Here is a 7,403-nt window from a genome sequence, read left to right as displayed (position 1 = left end):
AGCATATAGAACACTAGCAAGGGAATCCAAGGGCTGTGATAAATGTTCAGAGATCAGGAGAATTCAAGGAGTTGACCCATGGACTATAAAATAGCTGCAAGGGAATCTGGGCCGAGGCTGGACATTGTAGAGCTCCCCGGAGACAGACTAGGCTTGCTCTCAAGACTACCAGCTCAGCTATGCCCTACTTGTCCTGCCTCAACTGGAATTGAAGGGGCTTCTCTAATTTCAGATAGTGACCTCAGGATCAGTTTCCTCACAAAACTATTTGTTCTGGAAGAAGGGAGCTTGGGGAAAAGGCTGAACACCACAACAGTCCACTAACCCAAAAACCCATTGCTGTTGAGTCGATTCCAACTATAGCAATCCTGTAGGACAGAGTAGAACTGTCCCATAGGGTTTCCAAGGAGCGGCTGGTGGATTTGAACTGCCGACCTTTTGGTTAGCAGCTGAGGCCTTAACCACCCCACCACCAGTGCGTCCCCTTTAACTTCTTGCTACTCTCTCCAAAGCCTAGGGCAGGAACATCAACTGCATACGGTGTAGGCCTGATGCCCACTAAGTAACACCAACTGTGCTGAGTACTGGGTGAGAAAATTAAAGAACCCATCTATTAAAGATGACGATCTATAGGGCATAAGTTGAGATTTTTCCCTTGGTCATATCATTTAGCTCAGAATATATAAGGCATAAGAAGATGTTAAGATTTTCTTTAAAATGAGGGAAACCAAGATGCATCAATTGGTCCCAACCCACCTGGAGCAAAGGAGAATGAAGAACACCAAAGACACAAAGAAAATATTAGCCCAAGAGACAGAAAGGGTCACATAAACCAGAGACTCCATCAGCCTAAGACCAGACAAACCAGATGGTGCCCAGCTACCACCAGTGACTGCCCTGACAGGGAACACAACAGAGTCCGTGACGGATCAGGAGAAAAGCGGGATGCAGAACTCAAATTCTAGTCAAAAGACCAGACTTAATGGTCATACTGAGACTTGAGGGACCCTGGAAGACAAGGGCCCCAGACTCTCTGTTAGCCCAGAACTGAATCCTTTCCCCAAGCCAACTCTTCAGACAAGATTAGACTGGAATGTAAGACATAAAATGATACTCGTGAAAAGAGTGCTTCTTAGCTCAAGCAGATACCTGAGACTAAACGGACAGCTGCTGAAGGGAGGTGAGATGAGAAGGTAAAAAGGGACAGGAGCTGGTTGAATGGAAGAGTGTGCTGTCACATTATAGGGAGAGCAACCAGGGTCATATAGCAATGTGTGTATAAATTTTTGTATGAGAAACTAACTCGAACTGTAAACTTTCAGTTAAAGCACATTTAGAAAAGAAGAGGAAAAAGCATAACATTCCTTTTTTTTTTTTATGTAGCTAGCTAATCTATGCTAAGTGTTGGAGTCCTGGTGGAGTAGTGTTTAAGAGCTTGGCAGCTAATCAAAAGTTGGGCAGTTCAAATCCACCAGCTGCTCCTTGGAAACCCTGTGGAGCAGTTCTACTCTGTCCTATAGGGCCACTCTGAGTTCAAACGGACTCGATGGCACTTAACAACAGCAACAGCAACAACAACATGCTAATACATAAAAAGTTGGGAGGTGAGGATAGGGAATTAAGGGGGTGTCTTAGTTATCTAGTGCTGCTATAACAGAAATACCACAAGTAGATGGCTTTAACGAGCAGAATGTCATTCTTTCACAATTTAGGAGGCTAGAAGTCTGAATTCAGGGTGCCAGCTCCAAGGGAAGGCTTTCTCTCTTTGTGGGCTCTGGGGGAAGGTCCCTGTCGTCAACCTTCTCCTGGTCTAGGAGTTTTGCAGTGCAGAGACCCTGGGTCCAAAGATGCATTGTGCTTCCGGCACTACTTCTTCCTTGGTGATATGAGGTCTCCCTGTCTCTCTGCTCGCTTCTCTCTTTTATATTCCAAAAGAGATTGACTCAAGATGCAACTCAATCTTGCAGATTGAGTTGTGCCTCATTAACATAACTGCCTGTAATCCTGCCTCATTAACATCATAACCAAAAAAACGAAACAAAACCCACTGCTGTGGAGTCAATTCCGACCCATAGCCCATAGCCACCCTATAGGACAGAGTGGAACTGCACCGTGGAGTTTCCAAGGAGTGCCTGGTAGATTTGAACTGCTGACCTCTTGGTTAGCAGCCGTAGCAATTAACCACTACATCACCAGGGTTTCCGTTTAACATCATAGAGGTAGGATTTACAACACATAGGAAAATCATATCAGAGGACAAAATGGTGAACAATCACACAATACTGGGAATCACGGAGTGGCCAAGTTGGCACACATTTTTGGGGAAGGACACAGTTCAATCCATAACAGGGAAGAAGATCCTAAAGGTGCTGGCAGTGAAGTAGAGGAAGACACAAACATCAATAACATAAGGGAGGAGGTAGGGGGAAGAACAGCAGTACAGGTTAGAAATCATGTCTATAGAAATAAATTTAATGTGATAATAAAAGCAAATTCTCTCCACCACCTTTTTGGGAATCTGTCTGTTTCCCCTCTCTTTTCTATCACACTTAATGTAGTTTATTTAAAAATAAACAATGGCAGAGGGAACCTGAAAACACAAGGCATATAGTGGTTGGAGGTACAATTTGTTGTCCTGGCTCATCTAATTTTGTTGAAACTGACACTCAGCATGTGCTTTTTTCTGTAAATGTTGAATAGCTAACTATACTCTTTGCCTATAAGTCCATTCTGACTCACAGTGACCCTAAAGGACAGCGTAGAACTACCCCCATAGGGTTTCCAAGGAGCACCTGGTGGATTCAACTGCCTACCTTATAGTTAGCAGCCACAGCTCTTAACCACCATGCCACCAGGGTTTCCAGCTGTCATGGATTGAATTATGTCCCCCCAAAAATGTGTGTATCAACTTGGTTAGGCCACGATTCCCAGTGTTATACTGTTGTCCTCCATTTTGTGATTGTAATCTTATGTTGAGAGGATTAGGGTGGGATTATAACACCACCCTTACTCAGGTCACCTCCCTGATCCAAGGTAAAGGGAGTTTCCCTGTGGTGTGGCCTGCACCACCTTTTATCTCTCAAGAGATAAAAGGAAAGGGAACCAAGCAGAGAGTGGGGGACTTCATACCACCAAGAAAGCAGCAACAGGAGCGGAGTGTGTCCTTTGGACCTAGGGTCCCTGCACCTGAGAAGTTCCTCAGCCACGGTAAGATTGAGGACAAGGACCTTCCTTCAGAGCCAACGGAGAGAGAAAGCCTTCCCCTAGAGGTGACGCCTTGAATTTGGACTTTTAGCCTACTTTACTGTGAGGAAGTAAATTTCTCTTTGTTAAAGCTATCCGCTTGTGGTATATCTGTAATGGCAGCAACTAGATGACTAAGACACCAGCTGACTGACTATGGCAGATCCTTATAAGATTTAATAGTGATAATACTAATATTAATAATAGCGATTATATTAATAATAGTGATATTATTATATTAATATTAATAACAGTGATAATAATTTATAGTGATTGAGGTCAGGCACTGTTCTAAGTGCTTTACATGTATTATTGGCATGTTTTCTTATGACAACAAATATGTAAGGTTGAAAAACAATATTATCTCCATTTTATAGTTGAAGAAACAGAAAGCTTAAGTAACTTGCCCAAGATCACAGACCCGAGATAATCTGGTAGCCAAGCAGTCTGGAAGTGAGGTCAAGCCCTCACCCATTACTCTACAATGTTAAGTATTTGTGAATGTTTTAAAATCACTTTTTTGGTTGCAAGAAACAGAAAATCAACTTGAGCTAGCATAAGCAAAAATCAAAGATTGTTATTAAGATAAGAGAGCCCAAAGACAGGCATAAATAGAAACAGAAATAAAGAGTAATAAGTAGCAACAAGGGACTCTGCATCATCAGGGCTCTCTCTCCTTCCTTCCTTTACTCTCCTTTCTCACTTTGTTGACAATCTTCCTTTGTGTCCCTAGTCCATGGGATTGAAAACATGTCTGCCAGCTGCTCCCAAGTTTGCATTTATAGGTCCACTCACTTAAACAGTTGGCCCCTTCTTGGTTGGTCCCAGCTCTATCATTCCAGAGAAGAGATTCTGGCTGCTCCATCTGGGCCAAAGCCCATCCCTAAATTAAATAACCAACTATGGTCATAGAGAAGGGTCACTTTATATTGGATGTAGCACCTACAACACAAGGTCTGGAAGGAGACCCTTGAGCAGACAAATAGGGTCCAGTACTGTGAGTAACTGTTTGTACATGCTTTGTAACTAGGGTGGTCTAGAATTTTTCAGTGGTGTGAATCTGAAGCCTGCCTTCAGCAAGGGCCATGACTCACCTAACGAGCTCCATGTCTTTATGTTTTTCATCTTCTCCTCTCAAATGCTGTAACTTTCATGAATTATTACAGTGTTAGTCTTCATGAGGCTCAGACTTCATGACCTATGTCAGCACAGTATTGCTTCCCAAACACAAACCCATATCTAAAATCCCTGGAAAATAATAATAATAAAAAAGTATTTACTGAAGTTTCTAGAAGGAGCTAAGAGGAGGAATGATATCATATAAAGCATATCAAAACTTCTTTAAAATCTTTATTAGATATTTTTCTTCTTCATCTCACCAATCTTTCTTTTCTCTCAACCTCTTTATCCAGAGCTCTTTGTTGTGGTGGTTGTGGTTGCTATTTTGTTTGTTTTTTCTACGCTCCAACTTAAGTGAATCACTTTGGCATTTTTTTGATACCTTCCATTTTTTTCCACCCACAGCATAACAGGTGTAGGAGAGTAGCATAACTAATACAGGATCTTTATACCAAGATTTATCGTAGTGAAATCATTGCAGTATTCTACAAAAAAGGGTGCAACCACATGAAGCACCCAGGATTCTTTCCAATTCATGCCTCATCCCCTACTCCCCTCCCCTCCTGTCTCCTGCTGAGCTGAGTAGAATTCTTCCCAAGGCACTTGAGAGCACTGCCTCTCCATGAAGCTGGGAAATCTAGAATTATCCTGACATCAAGATTCAACCATCCTCCATTCAGGCACTGTACCTCGTGTCAAGCTGTATTATCCAGAACTGTGTTCACCTGTGAAATAATAGAAAACCCAAATTACAGTGGCTTAAATCAATTGGGCTTTCTTTTCTCATATAACAGGAAGTCTGGCATTAGGAAGCAGTTCAATTCATCAAGAAGTGATCCCAGTATTAAAAGCTTGCGAGTGGCCATCTAAGATGCATCTCTTGGTCCCATTCCAGCCAGAGCAAAGTAGAATGAAGAAAACAGAAAACACAAGGAAAACATTAGTCCAAGGGACTAATGAACCACAGCCTCCCTCAGCCTGAGCCTAGAAGAATTAAATGTGCGCAGCTACCAACCTCTACAGCTCTGAGGGACATCACAGTAGAAGGTCCTGGATAGAGCAGGAGAAAAATGTAGAAGGAAATTCGAATTCACAGAAAAGACCAGACTTACTGGTCTGACAGAGACTGGAGGAACTCCCAGTACAATGGCCCTTGGACACCCTTCTAACTCAGAACTGAAGCCACTCTTGAAGTCCACCTCTCAGCCAAAGATTAACCAGGCCTATAGAACAAACAGCAACACACATGAGGAACTTGCTTCTTAGTTCAATCAAGTATATGAGACCAAAGGGGCAACAACTGCCCAAAAGCAAAGATGAGAAGGCAGGAAGGGACAGGAAAACCGGACTAAAGGAAACTGAGAAACTGGAGTGGAAAGGGAAGAGTGCTGACACATTGTGGGGGTTGCAATCAATGCCACAAAACAATTTGTGTATAAATTTTTGAATGAGAAACCAACCAATTGCTCTGTAAACTTTTACTTAAAGTACACTAAAATAAAAATAAAATTAAAAAAGTGATCCCAGGGGACAGGAGTGGAGGATTGGGGAGAATAGAAGAAAAAAGGAGTAAAAGCTGGCACAAGGAAAGGTTCTCAATTTGAAAGACTAGGGCTTGTTCCCACTGAGATCCCTTAAGATGTAGGCTGTGCCTCGGAACTGTCCAACCAGCAGATAAAAGAATGGTTCATTTGTCCATTGTTCAAAGACCGCACCATTGGATGTCATCTATTTTGGCACTTCCAGGCTGTGCATGCATCAGTGATGAGTGATGAGTGGGTTCCTGCATGTCCCCATGCTGTGGCATCAGGGAAGCTTGGGAGCAGAAAACAAAAGTTACTCAGGGCAGCTTAGGGGAGGTGCTGTCAAGCTGTACTTGAAGGCAGTTGCATGCAATGAATGGTGTGAAAGGTCAGCTGAGAGAACGTGATATGAGACCCAAGACATGTGTCATGCAGCTCAGAACCTTCTGAATCTGAAGTTTTCACATGCTTCTTTTTTTTTTTTTTTTATACTTTAGATGAAGGTTTATAGAACAAGCTTGCTTCTCATTAAACAGTTAGTGCACATATTGTTTTATGACATTGGTTAACAAGCCACGACATGTCAACACTCTCCATTCTCGACTTTAGGCTCCCTATTACCAGCTTTCCTGTCTTCTCCTGCCTTCTAGTCCTTGCTCATGGGCTGATGTTCCTCTTTAGTCTTGCTTTGTTCTATGGGTCTGTCTAATCTTTGGCTGAAGGGTGAACCTCAGGAGTGACTTCATTACTAAGCTAAAAAGGTGTCCCAGTGCCATACTCTCAGGGTTTCTTCAGTCTCTGTCAGGCCAGTAAGTCTGGCATTTTTGTGTGTGTGTGTGTGAGTTAGAGTTTCGTTCTACATTTTTCTCTGGCTCTGTCCTGGACCCTCTATTGTGATCCCTGTCAGAGCAGTCAGTGGTGGTAGCCAGGCACCATCTAGTTGTACTGGACTCAGTCTAGTGGAGGCCATGGTAATTGTGGTTCGTTAGTCCTTTGGACTAATCTTTCCCTTGTGTCTTTAGTTTTCTTCATTCTTCCTTGCTCCCGAAGGGGTAAGACCAGTGGAGTATCCCAGATAGCCGCTTACAGGCTTTTAAGACCCCAGACACCACTCATCAAAGTAGAATATAGAACATTTACTTTATAAGCTATGTTATGCCAACTGAGCTAGATGTTCCCCAAGACCATGGTCCTCAGAGCCCTCATTCCAGCAATTCAGTCCCTCAGGGAGTTTGGATGTGTCTGTGGAGCTTCCATGACCTTGCCTTGTACAAGTTGTGCTGGCTTCCCCAGTATTGTGTACTGTCTTACCCTTCACCAAAGTTACCACCTATCTATTGTCTGTTTAGTGTTTTTTCATCCCCACCCCTCCCCCCCCAACCATAAAAGGTTGTTTCTTTTTGTGTGTAACCTTTTCCTAATTTTGTATCGTAGTGGTCTCATACAATATTTGTCCTTATTTCACTCAGCATAATGCCCTCCAGATTCATCATTGTTGTATATGTACCATAGTTTGTT

This window comes from Loxodonta africana, chromosome 21 (genome assembly GCF_030014295.1).
Source record: "Loxodonta africana isolate mLoxAfr1 chromosome 21, mLoxAfr1.hap2, whole genome shotgun sequence".
NCBI lineage: Eukaryota > Metazoa > Chordata > Mammalia > Proboscidea > Elephantidae > Loxodonta > Loxodonta africana.
The sequence above is the reverse complement of the archived record's forward strand: the minus strand, read 5'-3'. Positions refer to the sequence as shown.